This window comes from Pinus tabuliformis, chromosome 9, assembly GCF_031772625.1.
Source record: "Pinus tabuliformis cultivar Carrire ecotype Pingquan chromosome 9, CPIR1, whole genome shotgun sequence".
NCBI lineage: Eukaryota > Viridiplantae > Streptophyta > Pinopsida > Pinales > Pinaceae > Pinus > Pinus tabuliformis.
This window is the reverse complement of record NC_142307.1, coordinates 768,922,424-768,950,171: the sequence shown is the minus strand read 5'-3', so window position 1 is coordinate 768,950,171 and position 27,748 is coordinate 768,922,424. Positions and strand designations below refer to the sequence as shown.

Genomic DNA, 27,748 nt, shown 5'->3' with positions numbered 1-27,748 from the left:
TTTGTTAAAAGAAAAGAAAAGAAAATTTTATTATTAAAGAAATTCACTTATTAAAGCATGGGTTTCATGCTTGGGTCAATTGTTTTTAGGTCAAAGACTCCATTGAAGGCTTCTAGGTTTTATGTCAAGTATCTTTGTCCATGTCATAATGTAAAAGTGCGAAATTCAAGAGAAGAAGAGGAAAGGGCTAGCAAAGGTGAAGAAGATCTCTATCACGCACAAGAAGTCAAAATTCTCTCTCTCTCTCTCTCTCTCTCTCACGTGTGAAGTTGTTGAGCTGCTGGAGGGGCTGAAACTGCAGTGCTGAAGCTGGGCTGAAATTCTGGGTTGTTGCTGGGTTATAGCTGCTGGACAAGAAGAGACTATTGAAGGTTGTTGAATTATATTGAAAGGCTGACTTGGTGGAGGAGGAAGGTCTTTAGGTCTATCTCAACTTGAATTTGCTAGTGGAAGAGTTTGACTGTGTTTTCCCCTATATAGGGGTTTTAGCCCTGGCAGAGTGCCTACATTTGGTGTCTTCGATCTTCTTGTTTTGATTTTGACAATTGCTTTGATGAAACAAGGATAAAAGAAGAACATAAGAAAGTTAATAAGAACTCAAATATATCACAAGTAATTATCAACATAAGAAAATATTTCTGCCTTTCCGATTTTCTAACAAGTACATCACTGACAATGCAGTGGTGGATAAATGTTGTGTTATAGAATGACTATATTGTGCAAATCTGGCTTGTTATGCCAATTACAATGTGGTAGAGTTTGCAAGATTACTGTTTGGATTTTGACTACATGAGGAAGACCTCTTGTACAACTTACCAGTGACCAATTTGGATTGTTCGTAATTGAGATATTTTAGGAATTAATAGATCCACGATATCTCATCAAAAGTAAACATAAATTATGTTTCTTGATGCAATTAAGAGTTCAAAAGTGTAAAAAATGTCAAGGGAGCAACCTCGTGGAATTTTGCAATTTTGGCTGATTTGATTGGGCACAATAGCCATTGGGAACTGTACCTTTTGTACTATAAAATTTTAAACACACACACAAAGTAATGCAGAGTTAGAGAGCAATAGAAATCTAATTGAAGACTTCCATCATAAATATAAGATTCTGACATTATGTCTTATCAGCTGTGAGAAAGCTGGTCCATGAAGGAAAGTAAGATTACACAGCTAAATAATAGATGCAACGAAATAAGGAATTACAGCTAAATAAAGAATCGATAAGGTCGGTGATTACTCATACAAAGTCAACATAAATTATGATCCTTGATGCACTGAACAAGTTGAAATTGCAAAAGCTGTTTATGGAGCACTTTTATGGAGTTACGCAATATAGGCTGATTTTATTGGTCAGTGTCGACCCATTGGGAACTGTAGATATTCTGTACTATAAAATTCTGCACATATACAAAGTGATACAGAGTTGCAGAGAAGAGAAAGCTGATTGCATAAGTCTATCATAAAGATAAGATATGTACATTATATCTCATGAGCGAGATGATCCATGAAGGCAAGTATAACTACATGAAACTGTAGATCTTCTGTACTACACTAAAAATTTCTGTACAATGATGGTCATACGTGAAACTATACCGAGGTTACTGAGGAGCAGGAGCGACATTTTCAGAAGATCCCAGTTTGGGAGTGAATCAGGGAGTGAATATATATATATATATATATATATATATATATATATATATATATATTTGATGCATATATTGTTGATTTGGGGTAGCATCGGATGTGTTCTAGTCACGAAATTTGGTGGAGAGGTTAGGGCACATGAGATCTCCAATACCCAGGAAGGGTTTGCGTAGATTCTAAACAGTTTTGGAGATATTAAAATAATTAATATTTTTAATGGAGTCCCTAAGTCTAAACTTAGGGAAATTAAAATATTAATGTGAATTAATATAAAATTGTGTTAGAATGGTCCAAAAAACATGGATGAAGCCAGATCTAATCTTAGCCGTCGATTAGGGACTTAATCTCGGCTGTTGATCTGTCAACGAGAAAAGTATAAGAGGAGGCTTGAGGGTCACTTGGAGAATACACCAGAGTGATCAGTGATTCTATTCTATTCAGTGATCAGTTGCAGCGAGGGGCAGTGAGTACTAGGAAGAGAGGCAGGGACAGTGCCGAGAGACCAGTGCAGAAGCAGAGAGAGGTAGATGCAGAGCCAGAGGGAGGCACGCAGAGGTAACAAAGAATGCGCAGTGTCAGAAGGGCCCGCGTCATCCACGCAGAGGCTGCAGGAGTGATGCAGAGAGCCAGAGAGGTTGCATAGAGCCTCAGTTGGCTGACACAGAGGGTTTCAGGTTGATGCAGAGGCCAACGGGGTTGACGCTGAGCTTCAGATTGTGCCACAGAGGGATTTCGTCGAACAGGCTTTTCGAATACTTGTTTCTGAAGAAAGGTATCGCTGCCAGATTTTTTTATCTTTGCCAGGTTAGCCAATTTGGCACCCAGTGTACTCAGAAAAGAACTGCTTAATAATAAAACCCTCAGATAGCTACACTGGTTTTCCTGCTTTGGGTTTTTCCGGGGACATTAGTCCAAAAACAACGGTGTCACCTGTGTGCTTGTTTCTGTTTCCTTTAGTTGATGATCTGTAATGTGTTGAGCATGTACTTGTATTTATTTCCAGTATTTCCATGGTAAGTAACTTGTTAATTAACAGAACAAGTAGGTAGGAATAAATCAGTAAAGTACATGAAGGGTTTCTAACAATTAGACTTAGAAACTTCAACATGGTATCAGAGTGTGGTTGCAGATCACTAGAGAATTGAGGACATCAATCAAGCAGAGCAGCAACAACAGAAAACAGTTGTCCCGAGTGACAAACGCTATTCCTAGCAGAGAAGCGGCAAGGAAGGGGTGACGAAGTGCCTGCGCCATGAAGTTCGAGCCAAGAAGAGGCAGTGCAAAGGCTGAGGGAGGGAAAGAGAGGCTCACGCAGAGCCACACAGAGGCCAGGAGGGCTGACGCAGTTTGCTGAGGAAGCTGATTTGCTGGTGCCGGCATTGCGCAGAGCCTAAGAGCTCTAACCTTTAGTTTGCTAGGGTTTAGGAGGCTGTGGGTAAGTTGCAGAGTGGAGCTGGTGGGGTACTGTAGTCAGAACAGTACCTAACAGGGCAAGACCAAGGAGGAGGGAGTTGCTACCGAGGGTTTCTAGCCGAGAAATCCGGATCAATGGTGCAGTTGAACAGACGATTAGAGTAGGGGGCATCTCGACATTGACAAAAGGGTTTCCAGGAGGGAAATCAAGGCTCAGAGGGAGTCACATCGAGAACTTCCAAGAGGGAAGTAGAAGAGCAGCATGGCACTACACGAAGTAAGAGACCAGGACAGGCTGGACGGAGCCTCAAACTTCCCAGTCTGGAAGGCCAGAATCTTATCCGTACCTTACAGAAATTGTGTCAAGCACTTCGTCTTGAGGACGATAGCGATCCCAGTTGACCCAGCTAATAATGACAAGTACGAGGAGGCAATGGCGAGGGCCAATAGCATCATCCTTGACGGGGTCAAGGACCATATAGTACCACACATTGCCAAGAAGGAAATGGCAAATGAGATGTGGGAGGCCCTAAAGAAATTGTACCAGCATACTTCTGTGCAGAGAAGGATGTTACTAGAAAACCAGTTGCGGTCATACCAGATGAAGAAGGAAGAACCAATCGACACCTTCCTTGGTTGATTGAATGAGATCTGGGATCAGCTGACTTCCATAGGGCCCACGTCAGATTAGGAATTGATGGTGAGAACAACCCTAAACGCAGTCTCAAAAGACTAGGAGGTATTTGTCTAGAGTATATTGGGCAGAGTGACCCTTCCACATTGGGAGGAAGTGTGGGTGGCTCTTTGCCAAGAAGAGATCAAAAGGCTAAGAAAAGCGGGAAGCAGTAGCAAGGGGATTAGAGTCAAGAAGGAGGAGGAGGAGGATGTTGCCCTGGCATCTGAGGGAAAGCATGAGAAACATAAGAAGAAGGACCTCTTCAAGGTCAAATGCTTCCACTGTGGGGAGCTGGGTCATTATGCGACCCAATGTCCAAGGAAGAAGAGTAAGGGAGAGGGCTCCGAGACCAAGGCAGCGCCAGCAAGGGCAAAGAAGGAAGTGGAGATAGAGGATGACTGTGCCATGAGTGCACACACGCCACTTGAGCGGAAGTGGGGAAACATTGAGCTGTAGTCAGACGGACTACAAGCGATGAGGGGTAGGATCCTCGAAGTACCCAACCTCTTGGATCATACCTTGCTACGGGTGCCTCGAAGAGGAGTCGCAGGACTGGTAGATGTGGGTAGAGACAGATGCGGATGAAGCGACAGAGAGAGCTACAGTGCAGAATTCCCAGGACAACGCAAGGCTAGCAGGGTGCAACAATGCGAGAGGCACGGGAATGTTGCACCAGTGCAGGATGGCACAGAGAGGTGTGCAACAGTGCGAGATGTAGGAAGGTGTTGCAGTAGCGCAGAGGTTAGAGACAGAGCACTTGTCAGTGGCAGAGGGAGTTTCAGCATCAAGAGTACTCTAGCGGACAGAGAGGTCAGAGTTGGGAGATCAGTTACTTACTTCTCAGTAACTGAGTTGTAGTGCAACAGTTAGCAGTGGTAGTGCTATGGGCAGCACGATGCAGCATGATGAGAGGAGATGCAGTGCAGACGCAGTAGTGGTAGTGGCAGGGCCATTGGCAGCAACACGAATGCAGAGGGAGCTGTCGTACAGATGCAACAATGGTAGTCGCAGAGCTATGGGCAGCAATACAGGATGCAACATTGCAGAGGATGATGGGCAGCAGGCCTAGCATCAACACAGGGACCCGATGCTAGATGATCAGGGTGATACTCAGTAAGGAGTATTGCTAGAGTACAATCCTCGCTAAGAGGGAGCGTTGATTTGGGGTAGCATCGGATGTGCTCTAGCCACAAAATTTGTTGGAGGTTACGGCACATGAGATCTCCAATACTCAGAAAGGGTTCGGGCAGATTCTAAACAGTTTGGGAGATATTAAAATAATTAATATTTTTAATGGAGTCTCTAAGTCTAACTTAGGGAAATTAAACTATTAATGTGAATTAATACAAAACTGTGTTAGAATGGTCCAAAAGACATGGAACAAGCCAGATCTAATCTTAGCCGTCGATTAGGGACTTAATCTCGGCCGTTGATTTGTCAATGAGAAAAGTATAAAAGGAGGCTTGAGGGTCTAGTCACTTGGAAAATACACCAGAGTGATCATTCATTCTATTCTATTCAGTGATCAGTTGCAGCGAGGGGCAGTGAGTACAAGGCAGAGAGGCATGGACAATGCCGAGAGACCAGCGCAAAAGTAGAGAGAGGCAGACGCAGAGCCAGAGGGAGCCACGCAGAGGCAGCAGAGACTGCGCAGAGCCAGAAGGGCCTGCGTCATCCACGCAGAGTTTGCAGGAGTGATGCAAAGAGCCAGAGAGGTTGCGCAAAGCCTCAGTAGGTTGACGTAGAGGCCAGCAGGGCTGACACTGAGCTTCAGATTGTGTGCAGAGGGATTTTGTGGAACAGGGTTTCCGAATACCTGTTTCTGAAGAGAGGTATTGTTACTAGATTTTTTTATCTTTGTCGAGTTAGGCTGTTTGGCACCCAGTGTACTCAGAAAAGAACTGCTTAATAATAAAACCCTCAGATAGTTGCACCGGTTTTCCCGATTTGGGTTTTTTCGGGGACATTAGTCCAAAAACAACAGTGTCACTTGTGTGCTTGTTTCTGTTTCTTTCTGTTGATGATCTGTAATGTGTTGAGCATGTACTTGTATTTATTCCCAGTATTTCCATGGTAAATAACTTGTTAATTAACAGAACAAGTAGGTAGGAATAAATCAGTTCAGTACATGAAGGGTTTCTAACAGTTAGACTTAGAAAATTCAACATATATGTCAACAAAAGCATGTAGAATGATGAATTAGATATGAAAAGCATAAAAACATAGATTGAACCATATAACATCAATCATCTAGAAGTTATAATCTTCATCAACCACATACCAAGTTAGTAACATTCCATAGATTGAGTCTCATGATTCATTAATCTTAAAGTCTCAAGCTTTCAACATTCAATGTATAACATTTATTATCATTGATCACCAAAGTTGTACTTGTAAGCTAAGTGTAACTACTACAACAAAGAATATCTAACATGAAATGAAATTTTATAAAATGAAATGAAATGAAGCACCTTTCAACTTTCACGAAGCATCATATTCATAATTCATTACCAATGAGTTATAATTGTCAACATTAAACTTCAAACTTAAATTGTCATATATTGTTTACAAAAAATATCATAATAAATATGAAAGAGTCAACAGATATAAAAACTACTAGAAACTAGAAAAGACAAGTAAATCTATTTTCTATTGCTAATGCTTGGGCCTCTTGCCACCACGATAAATGTCTATTTTTTTAGTCTTGTTGGAAAATCAGGATCTTTGTCATTAATATCACCCTCTAAGCATTAATATCCAGAGGTATCTTTGTTAGTACCTCTAGATCTGTATTGGGATCTTTGTCATTAATATCACCCTCTAAGCATTAACATAAGATAGAAAAAATATAGCATGACAAGTCAAGATTTTGTTTGAGTGATGGGTACATTTTTAGTGGGGTCATGATAGAGGAGTTCGACAGCCAATGTCACTAACATCAAGGTACATAGAGGGATTGGTGCTCTTGATTAAATACGAGTTCCATATCCTAATACATGACAAAATCCAATGGAAACATTGCAATCCCCCCAATCTTGAAATCCCGAAAAACTGATAAGTCTGCTGGATTTTGAATGAGATCTAAAATTCTACTTTCTCCATGTGAAATCCAATGAGGTTGGAACCACTCTCAAACATCCCAAGTCATTTCATGGTAATGTTTTAAGTAAAAGTGACATTCTCCCTAATCTTCATTTTCTAATCTTCATTATGAAAATGAAGATTAAGGAGACTGTCACTCTTACTTTAAGAATTTAACATTACTATGAATCACATATCAATACTAGGTCCATAATCTTGATCATTAAGCTGCCCCACTCAATTCTTTGAAAAAATATTGCATCTGGAATGTTACTGCAATTTTTTTTTGCAAAAAAGATTAGGGAGCAATTTTGGGAGCGCGCTCCCGAGGTCACTCCCGAAGGGAGCGTGCTTCGGGAGCGGGTTGGGTGAGGGGAGCCGCTCCCCTGCAACCCTGAACTATACTACACGAAGATCTATAGTAGAAATGTCTGCAGTTTGCTCCTGAATTTCACATTACTGCAGCTCAGTGTCTCCACTATCTACAACTTACCAAATACCAATGTCACCAGACTTGGCTCGCTTTGGCCAGAAACTTGCCAAAGACTTACCTTGTCGACAACATTCTTATGTGAAAATGAAGAAATCAGAGCCCATGACTTCCTGGCATAGTCCTTGGGATAGCCTCTATCTTGGTTATCTCATTGACTTACTCCCTGGGCCGAACTGCTCTTCCAGGAGGTGGTTAGACTATGGCCACAGCCACAATATTGATTGTTTTAATGCCTTGGCAAAGACTCAGGAGTAGAGTTAGGACGATGAAAAATACAAAATATATATATATATATATATATATAGATATATATTCAAGAAAAATCAATTTATTTTTACCAATGAATACCATTGTACAGTTATTTTTGTTTCTGCAGCTCAAGTTCTCTAATTATTCTTCATTTTTATAGTACACAGCAGGATGACTCTTTTAATATGCACACAAACTTTCGGGATCGCTGTTGGTCTTAGTGAGAGACCTTGTGAACCTGAATGTTTATATGAATTATTATATCGGTCTTAGTGAGACCTTGAGAGTCCAAGTCTTTATATTGTCATGATTCACTACTAAAAGTGTACATGTATATATGTTAATTGAGCATATCCAGACACACATTATATAAAGTGGCTCATTAAATGCTTTGCCTGGCCATGAAACACTGGATTCTTTTCCAACCTCAACAAACTTTGATTATCACAATAAAGGACAGTTACGCTAGATTGTTCTACTTGCATATCTTCAATTATTCTTTGCAACCACAGTGCCTCACAAGCTGTCATTATTGTGGCTCTATATTTTGATTCTGAGCAAGAGAATCGAGATAGCTAAAGTTTGTTTCCTTTTTCTCAGCCAAGAAGCAATGCCTGCACCGCCACTGAAAATATAACTTTTAGATTCCCTGTCATTGGCAGAACCTATCATATGGAATCTATAAGTCCTTTGAAATGGAAATCCTTCACTCTATTCCACAGGATGCCAAATCCCAAGTCCCCTCCACATGTCTCAAATCCTTTTGTTTGCATTCCGGCATTCAATTTTAGTTTCTGAACTCGTATCCTGCCTTGTTTCCGGAAGGTGAATCAAGCTGTCCACCAACCTTTTATACATTGCCTCATTTTTCTGGTTGAGTCAATGTTGGTTGGTACTTTCAGTCCAACTTCAGTAGCTGTATATGTTGCCTTGTAATCTGCCCTGCAAAATTTGTCCAACAGACATTTAACATTCTTAGTTTGGAAAGCAAGCATACAAGCTTTAGTGTGCCGAAGTTCTACATGCAGGCAACAATGCAAGAGGCCTAAGTTATGTCAATAAAAGGCTGTGCACTAATCAGATTTTATCACCTTATTTGTGCTGACCTTGCTACTTGTGATGTTTAAGTTATCAACAGATACTACTGAAATAACTATATCCCATTTAACAAGAAAATGCCTCATTTTCAAAGGACAATGGGCAATTTTATTTTTACAATATCTCTTTCATCCGAAGTCCGTTTTCGCCCATTCAAATTGCATTAGATTCAGAATGAAGAGATCTCTACGATGAGACTATTTCCAGGAGCATCCTTTGACTTCCATTTTTCCTCTGTGAGGGAAATTCATAGACTTAGAAGTCTATGTTAGATCCATTTTGGATTAATTATTAACTTCAAACAAGTTTGATCATGTTCAAACTTCACATAAGGTAGTTTATGAACTATAAATTTATATGTGTTCAAACTTCATTGTTGACCAGAGTATTAATCGAGCTTTCCCTCCTTTCAGACCTCGAAGGTGTAGTGAGCAATGAGCACATGACGTGGAGTTGGGATTTTTATTTCAACACATGATCTATACGTGGTCACTCGTGTATAATTAAGTTAAGTTTTGTAGGCTATAATGTTGGCTAGTTGAATTGTTTATTGATTAAACAATCAAGTACCACATTAATTTGTCAACCTGGGAAAATCTTTTATTTCAAAGGCTACCACATACTGTATGTACTTAACTCTAAAAGCATTAAAAAGCTGTAGTATACACAATTCTCACACTATGTTATAACAGTGCATTGCAAAGATAAAATGAAAGCAGTTAACTAAGATTACAAATCTGAAAAGAAAAGTGATGGATGCTCTGTTAGCAGAGGATCAGGACCCTATCCTCCAGGTAAGGACGTTCAACACCTGCCCCTGTAACCAGATTGCTAATACACACTGCAATTCTAATTCACCGGTGAAGTATTCGTTTACAGCTTCAAACGATTAACAAAACAGAGTACCAGCAAAAAGGAAATTATCAGAGGTAATGCTACAAAATCCAAAACAGAGTACCAGCAAAAAGAAATTACCAAACACACTTACACACTTGACAGAAAATAAATGGGTGAATCTTGTGAAGAAGGTGGGCCCTGTCCCTCTCACAAGATTCCCCAGAACACAAATGCTGGATTAGGTGCTCAGAACAATTTTCTATTCATCTGCCAAAAGATCCAGTTACAATAAAAGTTCAGACTTTGCTGTTTGTCTCTCAAAACTTCCCTTACAACTTGTTTTTCTCCCCCCCTTCTCTAATGTAGATGTCTCTTTATAGAGGAGACATGTATTACAATAGACTGTCATAGTTCATTCAGTTAAACCTTTCTGTCAAAAATAAGAAATCCATCCTTGTTACAGGATGTTGTTACAACAGTGTGACTGTTTAGATAGTTGCTGTTGCTGGTGCTGTAGCAACTGCGTAGTTGCTGTTTCTGGTGTTGCAGCAACTGCGTGGTTGCTGTTTCTGGTGTTACAGCAACTATGAATTATAATTTCTGCAGACTTTAGACAGTTCAACGGTTACTTATCAACTTAGTTAGCTTTTCCAAAGATAAATATAAAGATAACATGAATATGTAATGAATAATTAAACACATAGTCATGCGGAGAGTTACTTCATACCTTGGGGTGATTAGGTCATTATGTAATCAAAGCTTTCAACTTATGAACTGAAAAATAGTAATATTATAGCAAAAATACAAGGTCAAAATGGTCAATTTGGAGTCCTAACATCCTCCCCGACTGAAGAGATTGCATGTCCTCATGCAATGCTTACTCTGAATCTGAGTCGGAGTATTGGGATGAACAATGTAAATTACTGAGACAGTAGCTATAGAAAGTGGCATCAAACTTGTCTCTGAACCCACAGACAGTCTGTATTTGCCTCCATGCTGCCGCCTCTTCTTTCTTTGATAATCCAAACTGACCCTTGTATTGCTGACCAGATAACCATAGAAGTGGAAATTTAAATCTGTAGCCAATCCAATTCTCAGCACATTGTTCCATACATCTAACATAGTAAGGTACCCTTGAAATTGCTGCTTGTAAATTGGGTGGATTATAAGGATGATACTCTTGCCTTTCCTTGGGACAGTTTTCCCAAAATAGGTTGTTAGCCTTAATAGCCAAGGGTGCCTTGGTTCTCACATAATGTTGGCAATCTCGCAGGACCACTGCTTGTAGTTGCCTGACGTGATCCTTCATTTCAGGGTCACTTAACATTCTTTGGTGCTGTGCAATGAAAGTGGTTGCATTTTGAGGTTCAACCCTGATCCACAGAAGGCAGTTCTGTTCATTATGTTGTGCTGAGATAAAGGCGTTTTGCCACGTGAGTTGGTTGGCTAAAAAGGAAATGAAAGCTTTGAGCTGTATGTCGCCAACAACAGGTAGTATATTCATGTTTCTCTCTTCGGACATGGCTTCATTGTGGAGATAAAGCTCACACAACAAATTCTGATCATTTTTGGGTGCCTTTGCAAAGGTTTGCATAAATTGTTCTGATGTAACCACCTGATGAGGTCTACCTTCTCTAACTGCCTTTATCTGTAAGAATGTCAGTTGTTCCCTTAAAAATGTTGCATAGTTGAAAGAGGGTTTCCTTGTGGCAAGTATTCTTTGGAACAACTCAAACATCTGGGACAGTCTAGCTTTTAGTTCCTTAATTTCTTTGTACTGAGCTCTAGACTGCTCCAGTGCTTCCCAGTTCTTATATGCATAATTGAACCAGATCCCCTTTTGCTGTTGGAATGCTTTGCCTTGTGACAGCTCATATTCTCTCCACCATTTTCCTTTTAATTCTTGAAAACTAGCAGTCTCTGTGCATGCATCACTAACAGAGGGAGGTTCTGTTTGTGTAAAGGCATCAACAAGGATTTTCTGCTCTGTGATAATTGGAGTAGGCCGGGATGATCCGATGTCTTCCTTTCCATTTCCAGCTACTGTTTCTTCTATAATAGTTTGGGTAGGCCGGGGTGATTTTACGTTTTCTTCATTCTGTACTGATTCCTGCGTAACTGCTTCTTCTCATGTTCCATTTGGGTAGGCCGGGGTGACTTTATGTCTTCTTCTCCATTCCCAGTCAATGTTTCTTCTTCTGGTTCAGCTTGGGTAAACCGGGGTAATTTTATGTCTTCTTTGCCATTTCCTCCTGATTCCTGTGTTACAACCAATACCTCTTTCTCTTTTTTCATAACAGTTTGGGTAGGCCGTGGTGACTTTATATCTTCTCCTTCATTTCCTGCTGATTCCTGTGTTACAACCAATCCTTCTAGTTCTTTCTTCACTCTTTTTAGAGATCCTGCTGGTTCTTGTGTTACAACAGGTTGTTCTGTTTTCACCTGTATAATTTTTGGAGAACTTGCTGGTTCTTGTGTTTCAACAAGTTCTTCTGTTTGCTCCTGTGCAGTTTCTGGAGAACCTACTGGTTCTTGTGTGACAGCAGGTTCTTCTGTCTGCTTCTGCAACTTTTCTGGAGAGCTTGCTGGTTCTTGTGTGACAACAGGTTCTTCTGTCTGCTCCTGCATCTTTTCTGGAGAGCCTGCTGGTTCTTGTGTGACAGCAGGTTCTTCTGTCTGTTCCTGCACCTTTTCTGGAGAGCCTGCTGGTTCTTGTGTGACAGCAGGTTCTTCTGTTTCAACAGAGGGTTGTGGTGTTTCTGTTTTTGCTTCTGCAGTTTGTGTAACAACAGGTTCTTTTGTTTCAACCACAACAGCAGAGACTTCAGTCATTGGTTCTGCAACTATCTTGTATCTTGCTTGAGTGTATATCTCACCACAGTTGGCGCACATGTATTCGCTCTCTTTACTCTTCTCTGCTGCAGATGCTACTCGTGCTAAAATGTGCAGGCTAAATTCATTTTGATAGGCTTCCTTGACCCTTATTATTTCCTCCTGGTAATCCTGAATTTGGGATTTCAGAAATTCAATTTCTTCCTGCAGGGCAGATATGGTAGGCTGATCTTGTGGAGCGGCAGATTCCAATGGGGGCAGAGGTTGTGTTTCGTCATTTTGATCACTTATATCCCCAACAGGTGGTTCTTGTGTGTCACCTGGGGTAGTGGTTGTTTCTTGTGTTGCAGCCACTTGGCCAATATTACCTTGGGTGTCGGCAGCTGGTTCTTGTGTGACAGCTGCCTTAAAAGATGATGTCGCGACACTGTGAACACTCTGCATCTCAGCCTCCGAGGGTGAGGGAGAGGGGTTTCCAGGGCTGGTGGGAATGCGGGTTTTTAACGTGATGGGTGGTGAGTTGGGGAGGGTGTGGCTAGGAGATTCAGCTATTATAGACGACCGAGTCCTTTGCTTGGGTAGAGAAGCAGGAAATTCAGATATTTTTCTTTTCAGGCTGGCTTTCTTTAAAATAGGGGCAGTGGCGCAAATAGCAGCTGCTTTAGCCGAAGCCCTAGTTCTTCTTCTTTTTAGTGGGGTTTCATTTTTCTGCTGCATTTTTCGTTTGAGGAGAGTAATAGGGATGTTATCATCAGAGTCATCGGTAGAAATACCAAGTATGGGAATAGATGGGTTGGTTCTATTGGGGGATGGGGTTGTTTCTATGGGTATTTCTACTGCCGATTGTACATTTTCAGCAACTTTTGGGGGTGTTTGCTGTAAGATTTCCTCGGGCATTTGTTTTGGAATATCGTCTGTTTGCTGAGGGTTTTGTTCGGGTATTTGTTCTGGGATATCCTCTGTTTGCTGAGGGACTTCTTCGGGTATTTGCTCTGGGATATCCTCTGTTTGCTGAGGGATTTCTTCATTCTGCTGAGGTATGTCCTCAGCTTGGTGAAGAATTTCTTCTTCCTGATGAGGAATTTCCTGCTTTGGCTGAGGGATTTCTGCCTCTTGATGGGGATTAATGGGGGGTGGGGGGTTATTTAAGGCGAGGCCTCTATTTATCAATAATTGAGCTAGACGGTGGTGTTTCAAGGAAAGAAGCGGACGCTTTGCGTTGACAGTGTAACGTGACATATTTTTAAGACATCCCAATAAATAATATGGCATATTTATCAACTGAACATTCCTCAAGTGATTCAACAAGACGAAATCGTGCTGGTAAATTACCTGGTACCGCCCTACGCACGTCAGGTATTGCTTCACAAATTCAGCAACTTTCGGCCACGGTTGAGGCAATGATTGAAGTGCTACGCCTCTGCCCTTGGGTTCCACCTGCTCACTTGGTTGAAGAAAATCCTGCTGCGCATTCAGGATCAAGTGCTTCCTACTGAACCACCGTGTGCCATTAGCTGGTAACCCGGTAACTTGGGCTATAACTTCCTCTGTGACTGGGATTTGAACTCCCTGAACGACAGAAAATCCCTCTGTTAAATTGCATGCAAACTCGAGGACTTGTTGTGCGTCAAAGTCTGGGAGTCTCCTAAAATAATCTAGCCATCCCGCTTGCAGAAAGATTTGATAAACCTCGGGATAGAGCTCAAGAAGTGCTGTTGTGCCAGGTTCGTATGTGATGAGATTTCCTCCCATAGCTGCTGTTTCAGTGAAAATTCTCAGTTCAGAGCCGAGCTTCCGAGTTCAGTTCAGAGTAAACCGTTGCAAATGGTAACATGCCGTGATGGGATGACTTTTACATATTATCGGGAGAGTTAAGGGCGGCGGCAGTTGGCGTACTATGCAATTATGAGAGCGCTTTGGTAATCCCCCCCAAAAGCTATGCGTAAGTGATATGATTGGAAGTACAATCATTCGGTAGTCCTATCAGCATCTCCACATTAACTATTATTTAATGTCCATACATAATCATGCGTACCTTTATGTTTTACCTTTTTGATTGCTGCGTCGAAAAGTCTTGTCTTATCTTTTGCTGGATCCATAATGATTAAAGCGGATCTACGAGTATGAGAATACCGGCGATTTTTAATAATAATGACGGGAAGTAATAGTGGAGTATTGTAATCAACATAGGAAATGGTTTATTTTATAAAAATTCATTTCTTTGGGGCTGAAGTGGAGAGACTGGTGCTTTTATAAATGAGAGGAATGCTGAAAAAGGTATTACGGGATCGGGAAGTGGTGTTGCAGCAACAGAGATTGGTGTTGCAGCCACTAGAGGTGATGTTACATCAACGGGAAAAGATGTTGCAGCAACAGGAAGTGGTGTTGCAGCAACGGGGAATGGTGTTGCAACAACGAGAAATGGTGTTGTAGCAACAGGAATTGGTGTTGCAGCAACAAGAATTGGTGTTGCAGCAACAGGGCTCCCAAGTCCGCAAAGTGATTCCTTTGAAGCTTTTGTTCTCAGCTATTTTCCAAAGCTAAAATCTGCAAAATACTGAAATGTAATATGGCAACCCTTAGCAGGGATTATTAGTTAAAAAGAATATCTAATCTAAAAAAATGCATAAATAAACAAAATTTAAGTGCTTTGAGGGGCAACAAGTTCCCCTAGGGAAGCATAGTGTTTATTTTCCATGCAAGTGGCTTTAAAATCTTCTTTAGAAACAGGCCGCTGATATAAACGGAGTCTATACCCATTCACTAGTAGTGGTGTTCTGCTTCCATCAATTGTTAAAAGTCTGACTGTCCCATTTGGAAAAACAGCATCCACTTCATAAGGCCCTAACCACCTTGTTCTTAACTTACCTTGGAAATTCTCGAAACGGGAATCATAGAGTAGAGCCCAGTTACCTTTCTGAAACTGCTTTTGCTTGATGGTTCTGTCATGCCACCTACTTCTTTGTTGCTGTATCATGGTTGTTTGATGGATGGCATCCAGTCTCTTCTCGTCCAATTCTTGAAGCTGCTGCAACCTGGCTGTCTGTGCATCAGTCAAGTCAAGATTAACAGCTAAAGCAGTTCTTAAAGTTTTAATTTCAAACTCTACAGGGAAAACAACATTTTTTCCAAAAACTAATTCATACGGTGAAAAGCCTGTAGCAGTGTTGCGGGGGAGCGCCCCCCCCCCCCCCGAACCCGCTCCCGAAGCGCGCTCCGGGCCGTAGCGGCTCGGGAGCGCGCTCCCAAAATCGCTCCCGGACGGGAGCAATTTTCGGGAGCGCGCTCCCATTTACGCTCCCTGCTCTGATATGGAGCGGGAGCGCGCTCCCGAGCTTCCGGAGCGCTTTTTAATGCCCCGGAGCGATCGGGGAGCGATCGCTCCCTGATCGCTCCGGGGCATTTTAAAAAACCGCCGGGAGCGGTTCGGCGGAAAAAAATTCCGCCGGACCCGAAAAATAAAAAAAAATTAACTAATTTTTTTTTGTTTATAAGCCCAATGGGCCAAAAAAAACTCATTTCAACTTCATTGAGCTTGAGATTGAGAGCTGAGCAAGAGCAAAGGAGCAAGGAGCAAGAGCTGAGGAGCAAGGAGCCAGAGCTGAGGAGCGAGGAGCAAGTGCCAAGGAGCGAGGAGGAAGCTTGCAGAGGTAAGTAACTTAATCATTTAGTTAGTTTAGCTGGTTAGGTAGTTAATTTGGTTAGTTTCATTTACCTGTTTGAGTTTAAAGATCATTAATTTAAATTAAATTAATAAATTAAATGAATTAATCCCAATAAACTAAATTAATTTGCAGATTCAAGACTCAAACCCTACAAACATCAAACACGATGGACCTGAGCATTTTTATTGGCATTTTCCTCTTCCTGGTCCCCTTTCTGGTTATTATGGTGGTGGAGAGTAGGAAACGGAGGGGGCCTGAAACTGAAGAGGTGGATGAAGAAGCCGGAGGAAGTCAAATGGGTGAAAACCCTAGTGAGGAGGATGTGGAGGAGGGTGAACATGAGGGTCAAAAAACTAAACAAGACCAAACTCCATTGTGGAAATATGTTCACAGGGCTGAAACAGGGAGAGGGGGTGGAACCACTAAATTTCATTGCCCCCATTGCAACACTGACTACACAGGCTCATACACCCGTGCTAGAAGACACCTCTGCGGGAAAAGGCCATGGGATGGAGAGAAACAAATAGGAATCAAAACTTGTGACAAGGTGTCAACAACAGATAGAGCCAAATACATAAAGGAAGAGGAGGACGCCCAATACAGAGCAAAAAGATCAAGGGGTTTCTTTGAACCAAGCTCACAAAGAACTCCTTCAGCATCCTCCCAAGGCAGTGGATATGGACATGGAGGCACAGGGTCATCATCTTTACGCCGTAGAACCATATCAGATTTCCTTGATGAGGGGTGTAGGAATGATGTGGATTCAAAAGTTTACAGGTTCCTCTATGCATGTGGGATACCATTCAATGTTCTACGCTCACCTTATTGGCACGAAATGGTTTCTGCCATAAATGATGCCCCTAAAGGATACAAGAGCCCTGGGTATGACAAGGCAAGAACTGTTGGCCTTGATCATGAAAAAGCAAAAATATCACATTCTTTGAATAAAATGACAAGTTCTTGGACTGACAATGGGGTGTCCATTGTATCTGATGGATGGACAAATGTAAAAGGCAAGCCATTGATAAGTGTTCTTGCTGTGTCTGTTAGTGGTCCCATCTTTCTAGCTGCACATGATTACTCAGACAAGTTCAAGACCGCTATCAACATTGCAGAAGCATTGCTTGAAACAATTGAGCGTATTGGCCCATACAATGTCATCCAAGTCATCACTGATAATGCTCCTAATTGTAAGGCAGCGGGAGCAATTATTGAGGATAAATACCGGAACATATTTTGGTCTGGATGTTTGGTTCACACATTGAACCTTCTGTTGCATGATATTGTCAAAAACAAAAATGAACAATACCAATGGATTGGTGATTTGTACAAGAAAGGAAAAAAAATGATAAAATTTATTACAAATCATAGCAATACCCATGGCCTTTTCCGCAGTCACTCGAGATTGGAGTTGCTGAAGATTGCGAGGACTAGATTTGGTAGCTATTACCTCACCTTCAGGCGCCTTTTGAAGGTAAGAGAGGCATTAGCTAGCATGGTATTAAGTCCACATTGGCAGGTGTTAAAGGAAAGGGCTACAAATGTAGCTGACATTGCAGGTTTTGAAACGGTGGAGGAGGCCGCTCTTGATGGGCAGTTTTGGACAACTGTGAGACAGGTATTGGATTTCACCAAGCCAATTTATAACATGATTCGGTTTGCAGATACAAACAAACCAGTGATTGGCGAGGTGTATGAGCAAATGGATACCATGTTGGGGGAAATAAAAGACATTGTTCATAACAAAGATCCCGACTTGTACAAACTGATTCACGATTGTGTGTGTGAACGGTGGAATAGGCTTAACCTTCCACTACATTGCTTGGTGTATATCCTTACGCCAAAATACTACTCAGATTCTTGGTTGGGCAAACCTGCAGCAGGGGGTGGTGTTAGGACCAAACCCCATTTAGATCGAGAGGTTACTAGAGGATATCTGGAAGCATTAGAAAAGTTGGTGCCTGACAGGGAGGAATGTGCAGCTGTGCGCCTTGAAATAGGCAGATACTTCACTGGCAGTGGTTTGTATGGTAACTTCCATGCAATGGATGACAAAGATAAATTTGATTCTCTCACATGGTGGGAAACATATGGCGGCCACGGACTTTTGCGAAAATTGGCAATAAAAGTTCTTTCACAGGTTGTAAATTCTTCTTCTACAGAGAGGTGTTGGAGCACCTACAGTTATATACATAATGTGAAAAGAAACAGGCTCAACGAAAACCGAGCAGAAAGCTTGGTTTATGTGCACTACAACTTGAGGTTGTTGAGCCATTACTGTGATCGGGCTAATGAAGATCCCACATATAAAATTTGGGACAATCACCCTGAGGACGACAATTTGGAGGATGGCATTGTACATATGGAAGAACTAGAAGAGGAGCTTGTACGGGATGAAGCTGAAGCAGCTGCAGCAGCCATGGCACCTCCACCTCCACCATCCAGTAGCAGTTCTCGGGGCCCGAGTCTTGTTCCATTGCTGTCGCCACCTCCATCGGCACCCTCGCGTGGAGGCTCTAGTTCTGGTCGTCGGTCTGGGCGGGAGACTCCTAGAAGACCACCACGACCTACTTATACTCCTGGAGACTCTCGTGGCAAGGGCCACTTGTAGATTTACAATTTACTTGTCTTTTTTAGTTTCTATTAGACTTGTCACTTTAGTTTTCATAACTGTTCAGTGTTGAGTTTTGAGTCCTTGACTCTTGACTCTTGACTCTTTCATATCATTATGACATTATGATATTTTTTGTAAACATTATATCACTGTGACAATGAAAATTTGAAGTTTGAAGTTGGGCCTTGGCAATTATAACTCATTGGTAATGATTGTGAATTATGAATATGATGCTTTGTGAAAGACTAGTCACTAAAGTTGTTTCATTTCATCTCATTATTCATGTTTCATTTTATAAATTTTTAACATTTCATATCATGTTAACAGTTAGAAGTTAGGAGTCAGGACTTAGAAATATCTTCGATATTACTTCTTGTAATGGTTAAACTTGGCTTACAAGTACAACTTGTTACTTTGGTGATCAATGATGATAAATGTTATTGAATTTTCAATTCTGAAAGCTTGAAGTTGAAACTTTAATATTGAATTTGATGAATCATGATTTATAAGACTCAATATGTTGCAGTTGTAATATGTATTTTAATTTTACTAAGGTTGATGACGATTATAATTTCTAGATGATTGATGTGATATGGTTCAATGATCAATTTATGTTTTTTTTATGTTTTTTATGTCTATTTCATCATTCTACATGTTTTTGTTGACATATATGTATCAAAAATTAAAAAATATAAAAAATATATATATTTTTAAAAAATCGCTCCGGGATTCGCTCCCAAACCGGGAGCTTCTGAAAATGGTCGCTCCCGCTCCCCGCTTCCGCTCCCGCTCCCAAGTAACATTGGCCTGTAGTATTCCTCCAAGTAGTTCGATAGGCCCATAATGCCTCAGGCAATCTTTGAAACCAGTCCCTCCTATTCTTCTTTATCGTTTTTGTCAAAATGGCTTCTATGATTTTATTGGTGCTTTCTACCTGCCCATTTGCTTGGGGGTGATAAGGTGTAGTCATTTTGTGCTTAATATGATATTTCTGACTTGTGTCTTTGAAGCCATGAGAGTTGAAAGGAGGTCCTCCATCTGTGACTAATTCTCTAGGCAATCCAAATCTAACAAAGATCTCTTCAAATAAAAATGTTAGTACTGCTTCTTCATTAGCTTTAAGGAGTGCCTTAGCCTCTACCCATTTAGTCATATAATATGTGCATACTAATATGTACACTCTTTGATTGGATGGAGGATTAATGGGACCTATAAAATCTAATGCCCATCTCTCAAAAGGTTCAAGAATTACCTGGGGATTGAGTGGCATTTCATCCTTGTGATTAGGCTAGCCCATTCTTTGACAGCTATCACAGGCCTTCACATATTTCCTTGCATCTTTGAAGAGTGAGGGCCAATAATAACCCATTCTGAGTACCTTGTGTGCTGTTCTTTTGTCTGCAAAATGCCCTCCACAAGGTCCATCGTGACAAGCTTTTAATACATCATAAATTTCATCTTCACCAACGCATCTCCGGATATCCTGATCAATTCCTGTGTGGAAAAGACACTCGCTTATCCAGCTGTACCTAGCACTTTGCTGGATGATCTTTCTTTTTTCCTTGTGTGATAGGTGTGGCGACAATTTTCCTGCAACTAAATAGTTGGCAATGTCTGCATACCAAGGTGAGTGAGCAGATACTGCAAATAAATATTCATCAGGAAAAGAATCATCTACTGGAATATTTTCATTAGTTTTTAATCGAGAAAGGAAATCAACAACTACATTTTCTTTTCCTGGCCTATCTACAATTGTGATGTCAAATTCTTGTAATAATAATAACCATCTGGTGACTTGGGCATTTGTAACTGATTTATTCATTAAATACTTAATGGCCGAGTGATCAGTATGCACAAAAGTAGTGTAGCCAGTAATATAATGTTGAAATTTATTGATAGCATAAATGACTGCTAGGAATTCCTTCTCAGTGACTGTGTAATTCAGTTCAGCTGGTGTCATATTTTTACTGATAAAATAAATGGCATAGGGAAGACTATTTTCTTCCTGGCCCAAGACAGCTCCAATTGCAGTATCTGAGGCATCAGAGGATATATGAAAGGGTAGTGCTCAATCAGGTCCTCTCAAAATGGGAGCTGTAGACAACTGATGTTTAAGTTCATTAAATGCTTTTTCACAATCATCAGTCCACTTAAATTCAGCATTCTTTGTTAATAACACAAATAGAGGAGAAGCTATTTTGGAAAAATTCTTAATAAATCTTCTATAGTATCCAGCATGTCCTAAAAAGCTTCTTACATCAGTTTGTGTTTTGGGGATAGGGAGGGTCTGAATTACCTGTATTTTGGCTGGATCGACTTGAATTCCTAGGAATGAGATGAAGTGACCCAATACAATACCTTGATTCATCATCATATGACATTTTTCAGTGCTTAAGGCAAGGTGTGCTTCTATACATCGCTTAAGTACTTTTTCAAGATTCTGCAGTGCATCTTCAAAAGTCACTCCATAAGGAGTAAATTCATCCATAAATATTTCTAATGAATCATTTAGCATATCAGAAAAAATCCCTATCACTGCTCTTTGAAATGTTGCTGGAGCATTACATAGCTCAAATGGAAGTACCCTGTAAGCAAAGGTCCCCCATGGGCTAGTAAACGTGGTCTTGTCCTGGTCTTGGGGTGCAATCTTAATCTGATTATATCCACTAAACCCGTCCAAGAATGAAAAGAATTTCTTACCTGCCAAATTATCTAATACCTGATCAATGAATGGTAAAGGGAAATGGTCTTTCTGGGTGGCTTTATTCAGAGCTCTGTAATCCACACATACTCTCCATTTGCCATTTTTCTTGGGTACAATTACAAGTGGGGAAACCCACTCACTATCAGATATAGGGTATATAAATCCTGCATTCAAGAGTTTTTGAAGTTCCTCCTTCACAATTTCCCTTAGATTGGGATTCATCCGCCGCTGGGGTTGACAGATTGGGTGGGATCCTTCTTTAATATAAATACGGTGAGTGCATAGCTCAGGAGAGATCCCATTCATGTCTGTATAGTCCCATGCAAATGCTTCTTTATTTTCCCGGAGTAACTTTATTAACTGCTGTTTTTCATTATCAGTTAGGTTAGGATTTATATTTAATGTTTTGCCAGGCTTAATTTCTATTGTTGTACTTTTGGAGGGGCTGCCTACTGTTGTCTGAAATAAATTTTTGTCTTTCAGGTTTTGCTGAGATTCAGATTCCAAGATTGCAGTGAAGTGATTATACGTTTCTGGGCTGACCGAAGAAGGTTCAGAAATGAAGCTGCTGATTAATTCATCTTCGGTAGAGTCTTTGAAAGTTAAAGCTTGTCCGATAGTCAAGATAGGTTGGGTTTCTTCATCCTCATAATCTACCCATACAGAATTGTCATTATTAATCATGGGTGTAGCATGAGGATAAAAGGTAAGCTGTTTGGTTTCCTGCCCATTAGAGATGGTCATTGATCCTGATCTACAGCTGATGAAAGCATCTGCTGTAGCCAGCCAAGGTCTTCCTAGAATCAGCGGATGACCCCCCAACTTTGTTTTAGTTTGTAACACCACAAAGTCAGTTGGGTAATTCCAGGATTCTACAGAAATTATTAGATCTTCAATGACCCCTTCAGGTTTAATTGTAGAGCGATCAGCCAACTCTAGGATGGTTGGAGTTTCCCTAATAAAGTTTTTTAACTGAAGCAATTGTGCTGTTTCAAGTGTCATAATATTTATTGCAGCACCTAAATCTACTAGAACTTTAGAGACAAAGGTTTTTCCAACCTGGACTGTTACTGTAGGGTGACCAGGGTTACCATATTTCACAGGAGGATCTTTTTCTGTCATTAAAGCAGTCAGTTCTCCCATCACATGAACTGTGAGGGGGTCCTTAGCTTTTCCTCCAGGTTTTTTTATACAGATATCTCTAACAGTCCTAGCATAAATGGGAACATCTCTTAGCGCTTGCAACAATGGGATTTTAACATATAAATTCTGTAGTTCACCTAAAAGGTTAAAAGCAGGTTGCTCAAGTGTTTTAGTGAGAGCCAGATGTTCAGGGAATGGCGGATCTGTTGTTTGATCATTGTTGTTAGATGCTGATTCGACTGTTTCAGCATTATTGTTAGCTGGTTTTTCTTTTCTAACTTCATCTTTATCAGAGTCAGTAATGTCATCAATGATGGGTTCAACAATTCTCCCTGAGTAAAGATGGATATCGTTACATTGCATGGGGGAGACAGGCTGATTTTGAATATCAATTACTTGCAGGGCTTTATTGTTATTTGGGTTGGGGTTGGGTTGCACAGGCAGCTGCGGTCTAATTGCCTGGTTATTTGGAGGAGTATTGGATGGTAAGGAAAGAGACTGTTGATGCTGAGGAAATGGCATCTGTTGGCCTGCCCAGTTCGGATTCCATTGATTAAAATACGGTTGCTGGGGAGCCCAAGGATTCCATATGGTAGGATCAGGAAAATGAAGATTTGGTTGCTGCATAGGTAGAAAATTCATTGTGTTAAAGGGTGGGTACTGCATTTGGTTCATGGGTGGGTAATTTGTTTGAAAAGGAGAATGATTTTTCCAACGACTAAACGCTGTGTTAGAATTCATACCTTGTCTTTGTGGCCATTGCCTCCTCTGTGTCATCAGGTACACTGCTTTAGCCTCTTCTTCAGTTGACTGCAATGCTGCTTTAATTCCAGGCAGAGAGGGGCATTGCTGGGTCTCATGGTCCTTTTCGCAGATCGTGCAGATTGGTACCTTATCTAGTGGGCATTCCCTGAGTGGGTGTTTTTCTCTGCATTTGGAACAAAAAATAGCTAGGGCAGCTTCTGCTTCTGCCTGTTTCTTTTTTACCTGCAGAGCATCAATTTGTGAAGCAAAAGAGCTTAACATCTCAGTTTTAAATTCTTCCAACAAATTACCTATTTCAGCCCTTGTTGCTCCTCCACTTGCTGACTTCTGAACTCTTGAATATACATTGTCCCTGCTTTTTGATCTGCTTACTGCTCTTCTTGAACATCTCATGCGGAGATTGATAATTTCATCAAATGGTTCCTTGGAAATGTCCCCTTTTCCCAGCATGTTCAACATGTCCAAGCAGTCATCTCGTACCCCTTTCAACAATATGGTTTTCAGAATATTTTTACTCATGTTAGGGTGGTCAGACCGCTGCAGATTATACTGCAATCTTTCCATAAAATCTTCCAGATTCTCGTCCTCCTTCTGAACCATTTTAAACAATTCTTCCTTCCTTTCTCTTGTCCGGCAGTAATCCTGATATTTGGCCAAAAAGCTTTCTTTCATCTGACCCCAGGTAGTGATTGCCTGAGCCCCTAAGCTCATAAACCACCTTAACGCATTCCCTTTTAGTGTTGCTGGAAACAGTTTTAGTTTCTGATTAGGGCTCACATAATCATAACTCCTACATAGTATATCGAACTCAAAGAGGAATTCATCCGGGTCTTCAGAGGATAACCCATGAAAGTTGGGTAATGCTGAGAGTGGAATGTTCTTCATAGGGGTCGCTCCTCTCGGGAGCTCCCCAATAGGGAACTCCAAGGTAGAGAGTGAGTTTTCCCCCCTTCCTTCTGCTCTGTTATCCTCCATTGGTCTTTTTCCTGAATCACTTACTTTATCTTCTGTATCTTCTGTCTCTTCAGGTTCTTCTACTGGTTCCTCAGTGTATTCTGGTACTTCCAGCTTCCTTTCAGGTCCCAGTACTTCCTCCGTCTGTCGATCTGTTTGTGAGGAATACTGGATCTGAGGTCTCCAGGAACTTGTCCTCTGTGATGTTTCGGCCTTTGAGATGATTTCGTCAATAAAGGTTTTTCTTCCTCCTCCGCCTTGCCGCCTGTGAAATTTGGTTTCCTGCGTCCTCTCATGCCCCCGTTATTCTTAAAAAGAAATCATTAATGCTTTTAGAAATCTCTAGTTGCCTTCCCCGGCAACGGCGCCAAAATGTTGGCTAGTTGAATTGTTTATTGATTAAACAATCAAGTACCACATTAATTTGTCAACTTGGGAAAGTCTTTTATTTCAAAGGCTACCACGTACTGTATGTACTTAACTCTAAAAGCATTAAAAAGCTGTAGTATACACGATTCTCACGCTATGTTATAACAGTGCATTGCAAAGATAAAATGAAAGCAGTTAACTAAGATTACAAATCTGAAAAGAAAAGTGATGGATGCTCTGTTAGCAGAGGATCAGGACCCTATCCTCCAGGTAAGGACGTTCAACACCTGCCCCTGTAACCAGATTGCTAATACACACTGCAATTCTAATTCACCGGTGAAGTATTCTTTTACAGCTTCAAACGATTAACAAAACAGAGTACCAGCAAAAAGGAAATTATCAGAGGTAATGCTACAGAATCCAAAACAGAGTACCAGCAAAAAGAAATTACCAAACACACTTACACACTTGACAGAAAATAAATGGGTGAATCTTGTGAAGAAGGTGGGCCCTGTCCCTCTCACAAGATTCCCCAGAACACAAATGCTGGATTAGGTGCTCAGAACAATTTTCTATTCATCTGCCAAAAGATCCAGTTACAATAAAAGTTCAGACTTTGCTGTTTGTCTCTCAAAACTTCCCTTACAACTTGTTTTTCTCCCCCCCTTCTCTAATGTAGATGTCTCCTCTTTATAGAGGAGACATCTATTACAATAGATTGTCATAGTTCATTCAGTTAAACCTTTCTGTCAAAAATAAGAAATCCATCCTTGTTACAGGATGTTGTTACAACAGTGTGACAGTGTATTCTTTCTTGGGTCTCTTACTGTTACACAACTGGTAACCGAACTTCGACCGTCTTCTTGGAATCCTCGCACTATCCTTTGCCGCTTCCCCATGGTTGCTGATTTAGTAAACCCATGCTGTTCCTGGTATTTTAGCAACTGTAACTGTGTTTTACCCTTTTTGGACAGTTGCTGATCATGCTGCGTCAACATGGAATTCTGGCGATCTTCTGATAGTTGCCGTTTGTTATTTCCGGTATTCCAGTTGTTTGCAAAATAACATTTCCCTGCTTTAGATAGTTGTTGTTGCTGGTGCTGTAGTAACTGCGTAGTTGCTGTTTCTGGTGTTGCAGCAATTGCGTAGTTGCTGTTTCTGGTGTTACAGCAACTATGAATTATAATTTCTGCAGACTTTAGACAGTTCAACGGTTACTTAGCAACTTAGTTAGCTTTTCCAAAGATAAATATAAAGATAACATGAATATGTAATGAATAATTAAACACATAGTCATGCGGAGAGTTACTTCATACCTTGGGGTGATTAGGTCATTATGTAATCAAAGCTTTCAACTTATGAACTGAAAAAGGGTAATATTATAGCAAAAATACAAGGTCAAAATGGTCAATTTGGAGTCCTAACATATAACACAACTTCCAAGAAATTTAAGGGCTCCAAACTCTCAGCAAAACATGCGAACAATCATCTCCTACATCTACAGGTCCAGGTTGATGTGAAGTTGTGAGCATTGCGCTTGAATCTAATGGAATTCCTCAGACTGCACAACAAATTAGATTCCAACGATGAGCAAACTCAACTTCAGTGGTGAACAATGACAAAAAAACCTAAAAATAAACCATGCAGCAGGTTTTAAATGTTACTTTTCATGGGATAAGTGTCCTAACAACCAAAAACGTTAGGACACATTTTCGCCACGTCCATAACACGTGTCTCGATTGGAGGACACAAAGAAAAACGTTTTTGACACGTTTTAGGGCGGTTTTTGTGTCTGTCACGTGAAATACGGAACACGAGACCCTTTGGGACATGTCCTGTGACTTAGGTTAGAACATTGTATTCAAGAGGAAGTATCGAAGTCGCCAGTCATAACATCCCTAGTTGAAGATAAAGAAACAAATACTGAACCAGTGAATAACATAACTCAAGAAGAGGATCAATCAGTTGAAGGAAAAACACTGATATGAGTAAAGGGGTGGCTAACTTGTGGTGACATAATGAACCCTCCTTGATAGTAGACATCTTAGTGATGTCTTGGTGAGGTCCCACGTCTAGGATATAGGATGAGAGAGTCTCTAGGAAGGTGATCCATCACATAAGAAAGTGACTGAGAGGTATCATATGATCATAGGGTGGGTTACATATGAGTCTTGTAGAGGAGTGGACTAACTACACAAGGGAACCCTTGGGAGGTAGGCACATCTCTATACCGAACTGTAAATTTCATATGCTACAAGAGGCGTCTTGTATTTATCCACAACTCAAGTAGGGTACTACCCATAAGAGGCAGTTAATGAGTCTACGTATACAAGTTTGACGAGGTCGGCATTAGCCACTCCATGGTACTAAAATAAAAGATTCCCTAGTTACAAATATATAGATTTTGATAATATTGGTATCAGCAAAATATTGGTGAGGGTCCAGAAAACATCTTATTGGCAATATCGACAAATATCGGCAAGCATAAAAAATGCAAAATATATTCATTTTTTTGTTTTGTTTAATCTTGATTTTTAAACATATAAAGCAATAACAACATGAAATAAACACATTGGCACATAAATATGAAGAAAGCACCGATATATATGATGTAAAAAAAATGATACATCAAAGGCAATACCAAATCCTGCTAATCCCTGATAATTGTCCAATCAAGGACTCAAATGTGGAGAACCAATCTAAAATAACCTCTGTTACACGGGAACCACTCCCTAGAGGTGGGAAACCCGTTCCAATGGTTCCCGCGCTCGTGGAAGCTTTGAAACTCTATGGGAATGTTTCCTTTTCGGTGGGAGCTGCAATGGGAGCTTGGGAAAGTTCCGAGAATTTTGAAGACTGTTTTTTTGGAGTTCCAGTGTTCCTTGGGATTGGAGAATACAAAGCCTATAGACAAATATGTTGAATTGCTCACAAAACATGAGCCTTTGTTGAAACCTTCCCAGGAAGAAAGGCCAAAGACATCCTTAAAACCAATATCCTTAATTGAGAGATTGGAGCAATCTTTTGATGGGTTAAGGAAGCGTGTGGCACCTCAATGTAAGGGCGATATCTGAGATGTCATGTTGATGAGTATATATGTATATATATCACAGAAGATTGTGTATATTGTATGTGGCAGTCAATGCTTAACCCACAGTTGCGGGGGAGCGCCCTCCCCCTTCGAACCCGCTCCTAATCCGTGCTCT

The 27,748-nt window shown here is 40.8% G+C and overlaps 1 protein-coding gene across 1 annotated transcript in view; it reads left to right on the top strand.

The window, feature by feature from the left end:
* The window catches only part of LOC149150995 (uncharacterized), a gene marked incomplete at its 5' end in the record, with an annotated part of 307,727 nt that overhangs the window by 205,285 nt on the left and 74,694 nt on the right, over positions 1-27,748 (top strand). The gene's annotated exons all lie outside the window — the stretch shown is intronic.